The sequence below is a fragment of the Rattus norvegicus genome, chromosome 3 (genome assembly GCF_036323735.1).
Source record: "Rattus norvegicus strain BN/NHsdMcwi chromosome 3, GRCr8, whole genome shotgun sequence".
Classification (NCBI taxonomy): Eukaryota; Metazoa; Chordata; class Mammalia; order Rodentia; family Muridae; genus Rattus; species Rattus norvegicus.
The window spans coordinates 142,117,717-142,135,893 of NC_086021.1; the positions used below are offsets into that span (position 1 = coordinate 142,117,717).

An 18,177-nucleotide genomic window follows, 5' to 3' on the forward strand; every position below is an offset into this window, starting at 1 on the left:
ATGTCTATGAAAAGGAATGGATATCTACAATGAACAGGAGTGAGGAGGTGGGGGGCATCTCCAGGACAAGTCAGAGACCTGGGATAAGGGAGGTGCCCAAGAAGCAATGTGATGACTTTAGCTATGACTCACTACACTGAGGATATGGAACTTGAAGAGGTCACCTTCTGTAGCCTGGCAGGAACCCCAGTGAAGCAGTAGAGACACCAACCCACCCAAAATTTTCAACCCCAAATTTATCCTGTCTACAAGAAATGCAGGGACGGGGGATGGTGCAGAGCCTGAGGCAATGGTCAATCAATAACCTGCTAATCTTGAGACCTATGCCATAGGCAAGCACTAATCTCTAACACTATTAACGTTGTTTTTTGAGAGGATCCACCCAGCAGCTGACTCAGGCACATACAGACATCCAAAGTCAAACAGTGGATGGAGCCTGGGGACTCTCATGGAAGAGTCATTTCAAGTCCATCCTTCTACAAATGTACCACTCACATTATATCCCTGTGATTTAGTTTAATTAATAGTTATGGTTAGTATGTCTTCAGGCACATGTGCCTTTATGAATGACTTTTAACATGTGGTTCTTTTTTGTACTTATTTCTTTTTTTTAATTTTTTATTATATATTTCTTTACTTACATTTCAAAGGTTATTCCCCTTCTAAGTTTCCTGTCCATAAGCCCCATTCCCTCCCTTCCCCCTCCCCCATATGGGTGTTCCCCTTCCCCCATATTCCCCTGCACTGGGGTTCCAACCTTGGCAAGACCAAGGGCTTTCCCTTCCACTGGTGCGCCATCAAGGCTATTCTCTGCTACATGTGCAGTTGGAGCCCTGGGTCAGTCCATGTATAGTCTTTCGGTAGTGGTTTAGTCTCTGAAAGCTCTAGTTGGTTGGCATTGTTGTTTTTAGATACATGCTCCACTATGTTCATAGCAGCCTTATTTATAATAGCCAGAAGCTGGAAAGAACCCAGATACTCTTCAACAGAGAAATGGATTAAAAAATGTGGTACATCTACACAATGGAGTATACTCAGCTATCAAAAACAATGACTTCATGAAATTCATAGGCAAATGGAATGAACTAGAAAATATCATCCTGAGTGAGGTTACTCAATCACAGAAAAAGACACTTGGTATGCACTCATTGATAAGTGGATATTAGCCAAAAAGCTCAAATTACCCAAGATGCAATCTACAGAACACAGGAAGCTCAAGAAGAAGGATGACCAAAATGCAGATGCTCCCACTCCTTCTTAAAAATGGTAAAATATTCATAGAAGGGGATATGGAAGCAAAGTTTAGAGCAGCCCCTCAAGGAACGGCCATTCAGAGACTGACACACATGTGGCCCATATATACACAGCCACCAAAACTAGATAAGATTGATGAAGCTAAAAAACTGCATTGCAAAGGGACCGGATATAGATCTCTCCTGAGAGACACATCTAGAGCATGTACAATACAGAGGTCAATGCTAGCAGCAAACCATCAAGCTGAGAATAGGACCCCTTGTGGGGAATTAGAGGAAGTATTGAAAGAGTTGAAGGAGCTTGCAACCCATAAATACGTATGTCTAACATTCCATTAAATAGTCAAGAAAAAATCCTACTTTGAATATATATTCATTTTACATAGTCAAATATAGTCATTTCTCTTTTGAGAAAGTAAACATCCATTTTCCTAAGTCATGAATATCTCTCATCTTATTGACCAAAATTTACCAACTTAACTTTTATAATTATGTCTACAACCAATATGGAAATGATTTAATTTGGAATATGAATGTGAATTAAATCACCTTTTTCCTACAGAACCATATTCTCTTTTTGGTCTTAATCCTTTGAAACATCTTTCTCTAGAACCATTACTCTACAATGTGAATTTTTGGGTGTTTAATTATATTTTTTATTTTTTGAGATTATAATGTAATTATTTATTTTTTCCTGTCCTTTCTTCCCTCCAACCCCTCCCATATATTTCCTCCCTTTCTGTCTTTCACATTCATGACCTCTTTTTCTTTCATTACTGTTACACAACATAAACCTTAAGTACATGAATGCAACCTGCCCTGTCTGTATTATGTTACTTGTGTTTATTTCTTTTCAGGGGTGACCAGTTGGTATTGGTTAATTGATGTGCTCATCCCTGAGGAAAAACTGTTTCTCCTACTCCCAACATTCTTAGTTTCATATAGTTCTTCATCTAGGTTGAGATCTGTTGAAGTTCCCCCTTCTAATGTTAGCTAGTTGAGTGACATCAACATTTTTCAAGTAAGACATTGGTAAGAAGACATTGTGGGATTAGCTTCTGTGATATTTCTAGAAGACACAATCTCACTGAAAGCTGGTGTTCCTTTGACTTTCTTTCCATCCCATCTTCTGTAATGACTCCTGAACCATAGGTGCAAGAAATGAGTTGTAGATGTGTCAGTTAAGACTGTCTTAGTGTTTCTATTCCTGCACAAAACATCATGACCAAGAGGCAAGTTGGGGAAGAAGGGGTTCATTCAGCTTACACTTCCACATTACTGCTCATCATCAAAGAAAGTCAGGACTAGGACTCAAGCAGGTCAGGGAGCAGGAGCTGATGCAGAAGTTATGGAGGGATGTTACTAACTGACTTGCTTCCCCTGCCTGCCTTGCTCAGCTTGCTTTCTTACAGAACCCAGGACCACCAGCCCAGGGGTGGCACCACCCACAATGGGCTGGGCCTGCCCACCTTGATCACTAGATGAGAAAATATCTTCCAGTTGGACTTCATTGGGGCATTTCCTTAACTGAGGCTCCTTTCTCTGTGATAACTCCAGCTTATGTCAAGTTGACACACAAAACTAGTCAGTATATTGTCTATACAACTCTGCATTTTGATCAGTTATGGCTTTTTGTGATTCTTCTTATATTGCAAAGAGAAGTTTCCTTGATGAAAAGTGATAACTATACTTCTTTCTGGGTTTAAGGATATTTAGACTGTAGTTAGAGATTAGGTGGCTTTAGTAAAGCAGTGGTGGTAGTTTCTCCACATGTTACAAAAAAAAGTTTCCTTGACAATGAATGAAAACTATAATTCTCTGAGTATAAAATGGTAAGCATTTGGAATGTCATTAGATATTATGCTGGTTTGGTAAACTGGTGGTTGTAGGCTCTTTTCCAAGATCTACGAGTTGACTAGCCCTAGTAGTTGACTAGGTTTCCAGTACCAAGCATGATTTCCCTCTTGTTGAGTAGCCCTGGAGTTCAATTATAGAGCTACCGATCACTGCCAAGACATGCATGCCAGTATTACACCCAGTATTGACCCATGTTGGGGATTGTTATGATTTGAAGATGTCAAAGTTTGGTAGAACTATTGGTTACCTCCATCCCTTAGAAGCTTTGATGGTGTTTTTAGTTCTGTGAAAGTTATTTCTCCAAGAGGAGGCATTCCAGTCAGAAGCAATGGTATACCTTTCACTTCTAAGAGGTAACCATGAGCAATAGCAATAGCCTATCAAGTTTAGAAACTTTCATAGATAATCTTTTTTCCCATGTGGAGAGGTTTAATGAGAGAAGAAGAGTAGAAGTGGGGAGGAACAAAGGGTGGCCATGAGCACGTGGAGGGAAGAGGGAGAGATGGGGAAAGAAGGGACAGGGGAGAGGGCACCAGAGCAGAGAAGAGTGAAGGCAAGAGAGCTTTCTTAGATAATCTTAACCAATAACTAAAGAGATGTATTATCATAATGGGTATTTGTTTGTTTGCTTTTATAGCTGAATAGTATTCCACAGTGTGTTTGAATCAAATTTTTGTACAATGATGAATTTTTATAATTCAGCTATCCCATTCATATCTGAGAAAACGCTGGTTCTCTGGCATTCATCTGTCAATTCTGTTAGTGGTGAACAGTGAGACCTTATAACAAATATTTACTTCAAATAGAGAAATGCTCAAGAGTCGTTTAACAGATTTTTTTGTATTTCAAATACAAATACAAATTTTATATTTTATAGTCAGCTAATCAGTATACAGCAAGGGTTTTTAATTAGCCATTATGATTTTTACTGTGATTGCCTTAAATACGTACATTTGTTTACCTTTAACAAATGATAGATTTGTGCATTGGGTCTTGTAATCATGAACTTACGTCATTATCTCATTTTTTTAGTCTTCTATGATTTAGCTCAACAATGGTTTATAGTGTCCATATAGAAATCTTAGTATTTGATATTTTCACAATTGTAAAGAATAAATGTGTCATGTTGTTCTTTTTTTGTGGCTGATATAAAATGCTGGAAGCTGCATAGCACAAGCCATCCTATCTCTTGAAAATTACATGTGCCAGTCAGGCTTTTCCTCACTGTAATAAATACCTGGGATTTATGTTCACTAGAAAGACTTCCTTTTCCTCATGATGTCAGAAGCACAGTTAGCTGGATACATTATTCTCTGATAAGACAGGGCTGCATAATGAAAGGATGTGAGTAGGGGAGGAGATCTGTCTACCTCATGTCAACCAGAAAGTAGAGAAGATAGGGAAAGACCAGGACAGACACCTTTACAGTTATTTGCTTCCCCAGTAAGATTCTTTTTCCTATCCCTGTCTTCTCCTACCAATGCCATCAAATTATTAATCTATGAATGGATTATCTCACTGATAAAGGTCAAATCTTTCTGGTCCAATCATCTCTCAATAGCATCACCAGCTGGAGATTCTGCCTTGAACATACGACATCCCGTTGTAGAAACATCCCACATTCTTAGCAGCCAGGTTCAAATTGCTCATCAGTTCTACTGAATGATTGTTTCTTCATTTGAACAGAAATGATATAGTTGCCTGTCAGTATAATTAAAAAGAACAGCCAACAGAAAAACTGAGCCACAGTGGGGTACTTAATCATTTTTGTCAACAGATTAAGGCTTCTTGTGTTTATCTTTTTACATTTACACTTTAACTCATTAGTCCATTGTATAATATATACCAGTCGAAACTTATTTTAGTATATCACATGGCAGTTTAGTTGAACAAAGCTTATTTTAAAGCTCATCCTCTTCAAATATCTTCTGAGCTTGACTTCAGAACATCTAAAAGATCAAATAGGTGATTTTGAAAGCTGGGGAAAGATATTGCCCTAGTAGCTATCGTTTTTAAGCTTTTGAAGATTGTTTTCCTGCACAGTTGGAATTTATTAAGAAGGGTTTTGGAGTGTGGGAGATGGTTTGGTCAATAAATTTCTTGCCTTGCAGTCATGTAGACCTCAGCTAGATCCCCAGAGCCCTCATGAGATGCCATATACCATTGTGTGGTTGTCAACCCAGCAAGGAGGAGGGGCAGAAAAGAAGAACACAGGGGCTGGCTTGTCAGTCAGCTAACCTACCTGGACATTCCCAGGCCAGTAAAAGACTCTGTCATTCCACCAATTCCCAAAGCAAACAACAAAAAAATTGGTGCCTGAAGAACAATACTAGAATTTGGCCTCTGGCCTCCATACATGAAATCATGTGGGTTGACATAAATTGAAGCACAAGGATTAAGAGGGAGAGTGGGCCTTAGAGAAGAAAAAAAGACAAAACACACCCAGGATATGGGTGCAGACTGCTCTATCAGGCACTGGAGAGAGAGTCTCATTCCGTTTTAGAATGAGGATTAAATTCTATTGTCAACTAAAACATCAGCAGCAGTACTTTTGTGGATGTTACACATTGTAACAGTTCATCTTCAATGAATGTTTGAAATATTGCAGTTTTTCTGTTCCTTTCGTGGCTTAGTTGACAGAAGAAATCTTAGTCTTTATGTACAGTATTATACTTTCCTTTCATTATGATCTACGATCCAATGTTAATCTCTGTTTATGATGTGATGATAATGATTTTTCACAAGTCAACTTATTACTCACAAGTAGTATGTTTTTCAAAAGTAGGATTAAGAAATCGAGTCATCAATAACATCGAAAAGCAAACACCACACATCACTTGCTGGAACATATACACTCATCCATCTGTGCTGAGCAATAATGTAAAAGACCAAGGATGGACCTCAAGCCAAGGAAAGAAATGCAGTGCCAAAGGCACTTGAAGAACAAGCCTCTTGCCCTACTTTGTGGATCATCTCATGAGTCTAAGCCAATATCTTGCTGAAATTTAAGAGCAACTAAAAAAGAAGAGGAGAACTGTCAAGGACAATGTTCCTTGCCTTGTCACTGTCAATGGTACTTTTACTACTGGTGTGCAATGAATGTTCTTGTTGTTGATGTGGTATGTTTTACAGATGACCTTTGTGAATAATCTATTTCATGCCAACACGTCAAGATAACACACATGTGTGCACACACACTCTATTTGCTTAAAGAAGCACACAAGAGTTGCCACCTTCCTGGAGGTGAAAATCTTGTTAATGACATGAGAATGTACCGATAGCCATTACTAAAGCAATGAGGAGGAATACTTTTCATATAATTTTGCATGTGAAAATTTATAGAAAGATTATACAAACTATTCTGTTATTTTTCTCTGGAAAATCTATTCTTCAATAGATCTTTCCACATCAGTGTTCTTCAGTATGTGCTTCACATATTTTAAGTACCTGCAAATCTTTTGTCATTGCTGCCTAGCTGAGTTGACTGGAGGTGAGGGTAGGGGGAATGTCAAGATCTTCATTTTCTTGAAATTATAGAAGGTTAGTAGTAATGTACTAAGTGAATAACTAAATTGAATAAAACTTGTGGAATTAGTGTGAAATTAGAACAGGGTAACAGTGTGAGAAGCAAGAAAGATGATTTTAATTAACATGTCTGCTACAATGATCTGACCAAAGAGAGGGAGCGTTAAAGTAATAAAAATGAGACTATCTAAAAGATTCACAAGGGAAGGACAGCAGATTTTTCAAAAACAATGCACATTATCCAAAAAGTCAGTATTAAAAGTACTAGGAGAAAAATTGACTCTTTGCCCTTATTGTTTCTAATTGAAAATAGATTCTCCTTTCATACAATACATTTCGACCACAGTTTCCCCTCCCCTCCTTCCACAAAACAAAAGGCCTCCAAGAGACAGCAGCCAATAAGGCAAGACAAAGTACAAGAAGACAAGGCAAAAGTTCTCACAAGACAAGCCAATGGGAAAGAGAGTCCTAGGAGCTGACAAGAGTCACAGGCACCCATTCCCACTATTAAGAGTCTCACAAAAGCACTAAGCTAACAATTTTAACACTAATATTATGATAGGAATGGGAAAAAAAGAGAGGCATAAAATGTGGGAGTCTGCATTAGTCTCTCAATTAAGCAAATCTTTTTCTAGCTATATTGTCACATATAATAGAAAATTAGTCTTTTAAATCACTTTCCCTAGGTGGTACCACATTCATGATAACAATAGTTCCCTGATGCTCATTTCTTAACAACTAGTGTAAGTTGACTTTATTTCTTTGCATCGAAAATGTCAGTGTACTGAAAAATTACAGAAATTTCTGTTGTAATTACCGTATTGAAAACAAGATGGACAAAGATAAAGGCAGCCCGTGTGACTGGAGTCTGAGGAATCTCATTAATCACAGCCCAGCCAGATTTCAACATTAACAGAGTGCATCATCTTTAATTTCATAGTTACCTTCCAACCCAAATAGAACAAAACATACAATTAAGCCACTTAAAATAGCTGGGTTAGGTCACTGTGCTTTTTGGTCAAACCCTTTCCTTTTTGAAAGACAATAGATTTCTTCATAGGGAGCTCTGCTGCCAGGTCCACTTGTGAATGCTCTCTATTACTTTTAGAACTTCCCCAAAGGGAAAAGTGCCCAAGGCCCTAAAATAGTCATTGCATCTTGGGGTACAACTACTGCAGCATGAAATGTAAGGCTTCCCACTGTTGTCCCTGACTTCCCAGGGAACACATTCAGTATTCTCTCAAGGCATAACTGCAGCTTGGTTTCTGAGATAAAGCTTTATCAGATTGAGGACGCTCCCATCCATTCTTGGTTGGTTAAGAATTGTTCATATAAAAGAGATTTGAATTGAAGGATACATTTCTTACATAGTAAAATGATATGAATCTTTTGCTTTTCTCTGGGATTGTGGTGACTGCAGTCAACAACCAATGTAGTTTTAAAACAAACCCAATCGAGTTACGATGTTTTCATTGCTATCCACCACTGGATATTTACTTTTAATGTATTTAGTAATTTAAATCATGAAGGTTGACCGGTAATTCCACTTATATGTCTTTTCTTCATCTGGTTTTGTCACTGAGAAGATTCTGGCCTCATAAAGATGTTTGAAATGATGACACTTTTCTAGTTTCTGAGAGCTTTTATAGTTTCTGAGCTGAGTAGCTGTTATTATTTTTTTAATATTGTTTTGTTAAAATCTAGCAGTAATATTTCATTGTTTGAGAACACTTGCTAAGTAGCAAACAGACAAATAGTGTTTGTAATTTCCTATACGTCTATAATGATTTAAGAAAAAAAAACCGAATATGTATTATCCCATACCTTCCAACAGATTCAATTATATTATAGATTCAATGTTATTAATACATATTGAAATATGCAAGGTTTACTTTTTCTCTATCAATTTTATAGTTTCATTTCTGTTTTTTTCCAGAGCTCTACCATGGCTCACAGGTCTGCTTTGCTCTCCTTCAATGCTCACATGTCCCTGACACCATGCCTCATGTACTTGTGTCACAGACTTCCGCATCTTTCCCCAGCCTTGTCAGTTGAACATCATTTTATTGGTCTTCACTGCAGGCCACATTCTTGCCTTGTTGGTACCTCATATTTTTTCTATACCTCATATTTTATTACATTAATATTAGCTTGTATTTTCCTGTTTCCAGTATACATTATTATAAAATGGGTTTCAGTATGGCTCCTCCATACAGGCATATAGTTGCTCTGTTCAAATTTATCTGACTAGTGTTCTTAGCACTTCCCCTTACACAGCCCTAGTTATTACTTCTCATGGTTTCATTTTTGAGATATTCTTAACTCTCAACATGAAAAAAATAAACATTTTATCATTTTCTGTGAAATGATCTTATTTCCCTTAGCATAATAACTTCAAATCCAGTCATTCATCTTCAAATAACACCATTTCCTCCTTTGTGTATATTCACCACACTTTTCTTGTCCATCCATTTGGTGATGGGCTCCTAGGCAGATTTAGAAATTTTAACATTGTGAATAATATCTGTGTAAACATGTGTATGTAAACATGTCTGCACTAAGCACGTTTGCTTCTGTTGTGTACACACCGGAAAGTTGTGTGCTGGATTACATGGGGGTTCTGTTTTTAATCTTTCGAAGAACTTCATTACTGAATTCCATAACGGATACATTGGGTTACATTCCCACCAAAAGTCAAGTGTTCCTGTCTCCCCAGTTCTTCACCAGTAATTATTGTTTGCTTTTCTGCTACGTCATTTTTAAAATAAGAGAATTGACTAAAAATAGAACCTTAGTGTGGTATTTGTTTGTATTTACTTAATGGTAAATAATATTAAATACCTTTTCATTTATTTATTGGCCACTTAGACATCTTTGTGTGAAGAATGCCTACTGAACTTTTATTCATTGTGTTATTCTTTTGTTATTTAATTTTTAAAATTTGCTATCTATTCTTGATATCAATCCCCTGACAGATGAATATATAGATTTCTTCTCACTCTTTAGGGTTCCTCTTCACTCTGTTGATGGTGTCCTATGTTGTACAGAAGCTTTCAATCTTATGCAGTCTCCTTCACCCATTCTTACTCATATTTCCCACGCTGTTGGAGTTCTATGTGAAAAGATACTGCCTATATATTACAAGATCTTGACATAATTTGTGTTTACTTCTTGCAGTTCCAAATTCTCAGGCCATGTTTGGGGTCTCTGATCCTGCCAGCATTGATTTATGTACAGGGTAGAGAAGGACTTGTACTTTCAGTCCTCTCTATGTAGAGATCCAATTTCCCAGCATCACTCACAAGAGCAGATGTATAGTTTCCAGTGTGTTATTATAGCAAAGTGTTGTTCTTTTCCAACATTGACTATGATTGAGGGTTTTTTCCCTTCAATATTTTTGTACATTTCTAGATTGATTTCTAGATCCACATCAAGTGGTTCATTATATCTAACAGGGATTTTAAATATCCCCTGAATTGTGCTTTTAACTGTACCCAAGTGTATAATGTTTCCATGATAATCATATTTACTCTCTAATCTCATCCCTGTGGTTTTGTATGCCATGTACTTGTATTTGCAACTTAATGAGACTTGTTTTACAGTGTTTGGCAAAATATAAAGTGTATGAGAAACATGACCGCCTGTTAGTGTCTGATAGGCTATTCCATAGTAATTTAATTGTCGAATAGTCTTAATTAATTATGCTGTTGGAGTGCTTATTATGTCACTTTACTTCTTTTTCCACCTTGGTCACTGAAAAAAGTAGTTTTTAAAAATTTTTAAGTTTAATTGCGTATTTTTCTACATTTCCTCATCATTGAGTAAATTTTTTGGTGAATATTTTGATAATTTCATAACTTTAAATTTAAAACAATATCTTCTTGGTACTATCACTGGTATCTAACCTTATATAATTAAAAACTATTGCTATTTGATGCTAGTGTGTCTGCCCTAATAATTTAGCTGACTAGGGGATTCATGGTTAAGGTACTTTGGGATAAGTTGAGAATTACTTTTTTTTTCTAATCCAATAGTTTTATTTCCTTCTTGGTTCACTACACAGACTTTAGAGATTATATCATTGGCCTTAACTCTAGAATTTTCTGACAGTGCCCATGTAATAGCTTCAAATGCTACAACGAGCTTTTTTTCTAGTATACTGTTCAAGTCCAGGTCTTGGCTCTCCATATGGTATGATGTGTTTGGCTAGTTCAGTTTCTGATCTTTCATCCCACCAAGCAAGATATTTATCCTCTATGAGAACTTCAATGCATCAGCACCATCATCTCTTGCTCTTCCTATATCAACCATCAAATCAACTATAGAACCTCAACACAGTATAGTAGAAATGGGACCACCTTCTTTTTCGTGATTGAAAACAACCACCCATCATCTCTAACTTAATAGAGGCAAATGCTGCTACCTCCATACCTTGAAGAAATGCTCTATTTCTTCGAGAGTAAGAGGAACCAATCTGGGGAGAGCTGTAACTCCAAATCTTTTATTGTCTCTTGAGGTCCCATTTTGAGTTAAGCCTTACCAACATGGTATTATTGCCTTTGTTTGCAAAATGATGAGCCATGCTTGCCAACTTTGTCACCTGTTTTAATGTCAGCTTCATCACTTCTGACAGTAGCTTTGCTTTGTGTACCCATGAGATTTTCTTCTCCTTTAATGAAATCCAGCAACTCTTCAGCAGTCTTTCTCAGCACCATTCCCTCATCTGTTATGCCTTCAAAAGGGTAAGAGTACTTCCAGTTTCTTTCTTAAAAAAAAAAAAAACAAAAAAGAAAAAAAAAAACAATCCACACATTACCAGATCCCAGAAGTTTACAACTCTGATGTTTTCATCGTTGAAATTACTGGAATCAGGGAAAAATAGTTACAGATGGATGAGTAGTAAGTGTGAACAAAAATGTGTTGTTCACACAATGTGCACTCATTATTGGAGTAAGAAGTAGAGATGATATTTCATCAACATCCTGAGAGATTTACTGTACCCCACTCAGAAGGATACTCATAGGCTTTTTGTGTGTGTGTTCTATTTCATAACCTTCTATCATTTCTGAAACTGACCAGCTAGCTCGAAGAAGTTATTCAGCTTGTTCCAGAAGGGCTTCAGCAAATATCAGAACAGAATTTCTGCCATCTCTAACTTCTTATTCCCTTTCCTGGTTTTCTGTCCATAAGGTACTCCCTCCCCTCCCCCATAAGGGTGTTCCCCCATCCATCCTCTTTACTTCCCCCTGACATTTCCCTGCACTGGGGGTCCAATCTTGGCAAGACCAAAGGCTTTCCCTTCCACTGGTGCCCCAACAAGGCTATTCTCTGCTACATACGCAGTTGGAGCCCTGGAGAATTACTTTTATACCTTCATTTTTTTTCAATTTATGAGCATGTTATATTCATTTTCTTTTAAAGTGTTATCAACTAATTTTATACTTATGATTAATTGATTATAGGTATAAAAATTATCATGAAAGAACTGAACAAAATTAACTCAAAAAATATAGCTACTAAAGTAAATTACTTTTTAAAAACATACCATATTGCCACACAAACAAATACCCAACTTGGGATATTTACAGCATATTTAACTTAGATTAATGTGTAAAAAAATGAAAGAATACATATCACTTTTTAATGAGATTTTTAAAATGCTGATAGTCAAGCTAGATAATAAGTAAATAAGAAGCAGAAAATTGATTATCAATTTTGAGTAATATACACCTAAACTCATAAAATAGCATCAATATGAAGTGTATTTTTTTCTTTTTGAAAGTTAATAGATGATCATTAAGTTAGTTGACTTTTAATTTAAATAGATTTAATATATTTTACATTTAATACACATAGCATTGTTATCTCATTCACAAATAGTGAAGAACACTTGCAATCATCTCCAAAGGCTTAGATAAAGCATTTATTAAAATGTCATCATCAATTACCTCACTCTGCTTGTCCAAACATAAAAAAATTCCTCACACTGTAAGGTATGCCTCACAATGTCTCATACAGTACAGAAATCAAGTCCTCACCATTCTGGAGCCTAGGTCATCCTAGGCTAAAGCCATCGGGTTTGATATTTGAGGAAAGCCAGTTTTCTGCATAAAAAATGGTGTGTGAGCACCATGTCTTCACACGGTAGAAAAAAGAAAAGGCCTAAGCTGACTCGCCCTAGTCATGAAAATTACTTAATTATTCACAAAATGACACACATTTCAATCTTACTATAATAGACATTGGTTTCAACATGAATTCAGCGTGTCGTTATGAAAAAGCAAAGAGCTTTAAGCAAGTCATCTTCCTAAGCTGATGAACCAAAAGTCTAAGTATGAGTAATGATCAAACATTAATCAAAACCATAATTAAAGTAAAAGGGTGTGCTATCATTATTTCCATCAAAGGCCTGAACTCTCAACATGGTGCAATGAGAAAAGAAGAAGAAATGAGAAGTTCTTGTATTCTGCTACACAGAAGAGTGACTTTAGCTCATCAAGCTATGTGCTTCAGGGATCCTGAAGGCAGGTCTTTCAATGTTATTTCTATAAAGGAATTGTAAGCAGTTGAAATGCAAACAATGGTACTTGCTCTGCTATGATCTTTATATAATATAGACATGGACCAAAGACCATACTGCTGCAGAAATACGTATGAATAATGTCTGTTAAATGTAAAATAAAGGACGAAGAAGATAGTTCGTTTGGTAAGGTGTTATCAATGAAATCATGAGAACCAAAGTTGATCCCCAGTACCCATGGAAGTCTGGACATAAAGGCAGGCCCTTGAAGTTCTAGAGAGGCAGAGAGATGTCTCATTAACATGACAATATACCAGGCAAAAGCAACTTAAGGAATGAAGGGTTTATTTTGGTTTAAGATTTTGAGGTACTGTGCATCATGGAAACTAAGGTATAGCTACAAGAATGCGAGGTGTCTGGTTACATTACAGCCACAATAATGAAGGAGAGAGTGAAGATTGATGCTCATCTCTCTTTGCTATTCAGTTCAAGAACCCAACCTTGGGTTAAGTTCCTCTTTGTACCAAACAAAGGCCATTGTTGAATACTATGAAGTGAGAAGGCAGAGACCAACTAATATGGAAAGCCCAACTCCAGTGAGTACAATTACAGCCAACTTCTTCACCTAAGTATCAGAGAACAGAGGAGAGGAGATGGAATTGCTTCTAAGAGCCAGAGGACCACAAAGTCTGTTGTTAGATTGTGTCTCCCAGAAATACCAGAGAAGCCAAACAGGTGAGATACCTCATCAACCTGTCATGTTAATGAGTTCAAAGAGAGGGAGAATTAGTCTCTCTTAAGAATGAGTTTTCTAATTGGTTATCCAATATAAAATGGTTAGCCCTGAAATCATGTACTCAGAAATAATATAAAATAGACTCAGAAAGAAGTATTTTTGTATAAATATATATGGTTTTTATGCCATAACTGTCAAAGAAAGTGAGGACATCAACATGAGAAGAAATGAGGTAGAATAAATTGGAGGGATTGAAAATGAGAGTGATTGGAGGGAAGAAAAGGAAGGGGAATCAATAAAATTGCATTTTAATTAAAATTTAAAAATAAAAAACAGAAACAAAAATGATAATATTAAAAGGCATGTTTACCCTGTGGAATTGCAAATTACCTTTTTAAGGTAGAGTATAAGAAATAATGGTATTATTATCCACTGAGTTTTAATCCTCACGACTCCTTGAGTCGCACTTACAATTTTTCTGAGTAAGATTTTAAAGTGAACTATTGTTGCTCTATATTTGATATTTACATTCATGTTTATATGGTGCATAAAAATATTCAAGAACTCCACGTTTATTTCACCTGCCTGTACCCTAAAGTGTTTTATGTTTACATGAGGACCATATTTTTATCTTCCTGAAAATTAGGCACTGACTAGCAAAATTGGAGACAAACTCACTAGCGTCATCTATGTGATACCAGAAACAGTACACAAACATTTGAGTTTAGAAATGGAGGCAGACAGTGACACCCTCCCTTTGTTGATCAGATGAGGTCATAAGTTTTCTGTGAGATTAAGTTCTCCTCATCTTCCTTCTCAGTATTCCTGCCAGACAAATACCCCTTTTTTAAAGCTGAATAGAGACAAGGCTCACCAATCTAGCAATGTGATGCTGCATTTCTGCTATTCCAGCACTGCTACCTGATTATACATGGATGAGTATTTGGAATCCTGAGCCTCACATAAAACAAACAAGTTCAGTAAAATTAAGAAATTCTGAGCTTTATTAAGCAAGGCTCATGTGCAAATTTTCTGAAATCTGTAATGTTTAAATCATGGGATAATGTTCTTTTGATGGCTTCTTTTAAAATTAGAAAGTTTATAGAAAGGCGAACCCTCAGTTTTACACAGAATGGGTTCGGGTTAACTTTCGGGAACACCGTGAAGCTGAAACAGCATACTTCTCTGACTTTCCAACTGGGTGAGAAGCTTGTTTCTCCTTGTCCCTATGATGCCATCAAGCAGCATCCTTGCACAGATAGGTTTACTTATAAATTTCTTGGCTATGCCATTTTACTAAGTACAAGTTAACTATTGCCAAAGAATGTTAAGCATCCCATTCCCCTCACTCCATAGATATTGAGCACAACCAAGAGTTACTTAAACACAGCTTCCTTGGCCTTCCTTTCTTACCCTTAATCTAATGTGTTAAATATTTCCTATTACTAGGAAAATAAAATCCTGATGCAAAACCCCACTTAACCTGTCTACCAACACTTCCAAAATGGGTTCTTTTGGTCTCTTTAGAGGGATTACTTGTTCTTTTCTATTTCCCTTTACTACCAAAATTTTGGTGACTATTGTTACCATTGGTCCTGTGACCATGAACAAGGCCTCTGAATCCCTTCCAATCAAAAAGAAAATCCCTCTTTTGATACCTATCACCTGTCACTGTTTTCTTTCCATATTAACATCTTAGGAATCAGCTGATGGGAATATGTCTAGTGATGGAGCCCGACAGCTAGCAGTTTATACCCCAGCACCAACATGCATTACCTAGGAGATTTTTTTTGCCAGCCAATCAAGTAGCTCTGTGCTTCTCCTTTCACATTATCTATACAAACTCAGGGCTATACCATTTATGTCTTCTGCCTTTTATAAGTAGCTAAATCTGACTCAGAGACAATGTCATCCACAAGGGTATAGAACACTACATCTTGTATGTCTTAGCTTGACTTCCAGATGAAGTATTTAGTGAGTGCCCAAGAAGAACTTCCTTTAGCTGCTCAGTATCCCTCTTCTAGAAATAGCCCTCTGGGGAATCATTTCCCATCATTATGTCCAGTCTTCCTTAGGCTGTAAATCAAGGTGCATTGCGTGCCAAGCTTATATGACTTAATCCAGACAACTTGGACTTTCAATTCTGTTAATTTGTGCCTTAAATTTAGTAATGGAAACCTGGAAGAATAAAAGTGGAATGGGTCCACGCCAATATGACAGGTGTCTAGTTGCTTTTACTATGATACCTTACATAACACCACTTCAATTCTTCCTCAATCCCCTCACTCCACCACTGGGATCTTTATAAGATAGTTGTGCGGACCCTACTGACACCCATGGGTTACCAGCTTTCATGCTTTCTCAATTTTTCTCCACTATCTTTCCCCTCTCTCCTGTTCTTACAATAAAGATTTTTACAAAATAATATTTATTAATTAATATTAATAAGTGTTTCTGTCTGATTTAATAAAATTTAAATATGCTGCCTATATCCAGCTCTCCAAACAAAAGAATGTGTCATCTACCTTCTAACTTCCTGTAACCAAAGCCCAACACCTAGAACTTAAAATCCTCAGTATTTTTATGATACAAAAGAATTATTCAACTTCTACTGTTCTTTTCTAGTGGAACATCATTATCTTAATTTGCATTAGAAATAAAAATTTGTGACATTGTTTGCTTCTCTAAAGATTAAATATTTGTGCATTACCATTTTTCAAAAAATAACTAATATTTATATAAAAATGAGAGAAAGAGAAGATTGTTAAGTGAATGTGATTTTTCATAAAGAAAATTATAAAACAAACTAACCACTGGACCATTGTCTTAATTATTTCAAATGCTTCCTATATGATATAGAATTTGCTACTCCACCTGTCTCTTAGACACATCTGGGAGAGTTTTTTGTTTGACTTGCTCTGCCTTGGAGAGCAGTTTTGTCCAAGGCTATGGTTGTGCAACCTGGAATGCAGTAAGTTTCACGTGCTCCACATAATGCTGATACAGAATAAAATTAGAAAATTGGGAACTATGGAGTCCATTGATTATGTAAAGTGTAACATACAATGCAGGGGGTTTCCCGTGTGCTAGATAATGCTGATACAGAGGAAAATTGGGGAATAGAGAACTACAGAGCCCATTGATTATTTATGGTGTTTAGAATATAGTGTGTGTGTGTGTGTGTGTGTGTGTGTGTGTGTGTGTGTAACATTTTCCAAGTGAAGAAAATCTTCATCTAGATTTGAAAACAAAAATATGAACATGAAGAATCAATAAAATAAACTCTCCTGAAAAAAATACACTAAAATGCTCTGCAATTATTTTCCCATCAAAATTAAATACTGCCAAGTACACTGTCTCCTCTAAGCAATAGATTTTTAAAACTGAAGGGAAATGCTAAAAGCAGTGCTTCAAATAGCATCCGTCAGGTTAGGCAAATGTCCTGTTTTAGTTAATTTCCCGTTTCTACTTGGTGGAGTTCATGAACTATTTTGAGAATCGGTGGGTAATTGGAAATTGGGTGCCAGCTTAGGTATTTGATTTGGAAATAATGTCATTGAAAACCATCAATTACAAGTACAAAGCAAACTCTCCTTGTTATGCTACCCGTTTAGAAATATAGGAGGCAGGTTCCTTGGTTACAGGTGGAGACAAAGGAATGCCAGGAAATGCAAAGCACCTGCTCTGTCCCTGGGTGCCCTTTCATGGGTAGGGAAAGAAGAGCAACCAGATCTGCTATAGACAAATCTGGAAAGCGCATTGGCATAACAAAACTTGAGTTCAGAACTCTGAGGAGGCATTCTGACAGTGCCTGCAGCTTGGTCCTTGGCATAATAAGTCTGAGAGCCCTAACCAACTCACCAAATGTGAAAATTTTCTAAATATTATACACCTGACTCAGTCATCTAGACTTTAAAATGCTTTGCTTCATCAAGATACAGGCTTAGTTGACAGGTCTAGAAACTCTAATATTGTCCATCCCTATGACGGATCAATTTCAGACCCAATTGATCCCTTGAATATCTTATGAGAGGGAATTGCTGAGAGTCAAGGCCAAGAGTTCTGATTAACAAGAATGTAAAAGAGGGAGGAACCTGAATTTCTATTGGAAACTCGACTGGAATTTCTATTGGAGCAACATCTGGATTACTGCAGGTCTAACAGCACTACTTGAAGAAAACAATGAAAATACATGCCCTTGCTTCATCAAAAACAACTTAAATGGAAAGAAGGGCTTCATCCAGCACATTCCTCAGAAAAGTAGGCCCTTAGCAAAGGACCCTGGC

General features: G+C 36.7%; 1 protein-coding gene and 1 pseudogene across 1 annotated transcript in view; both read right to left on the bottom strand.

Annotated features, from left to right (window-relative positions):
* Nucleotides 1-18,177, bottom strand: part of Hao1 (hydroxyacid oxidase 1) — a 178,655-nt gene that overhangs the window by 14,844 nt on the left and 145,634 nt on the right. The gene's annotated exons all lie outside the window — the stretch shown is intronic.
* Nucleotides 745-15,139, bottom strand: Cct8-ps4 (chaperonin containing Tcp1, subunit 8 (theta), pseudogene 4; annotated as a pseudogene).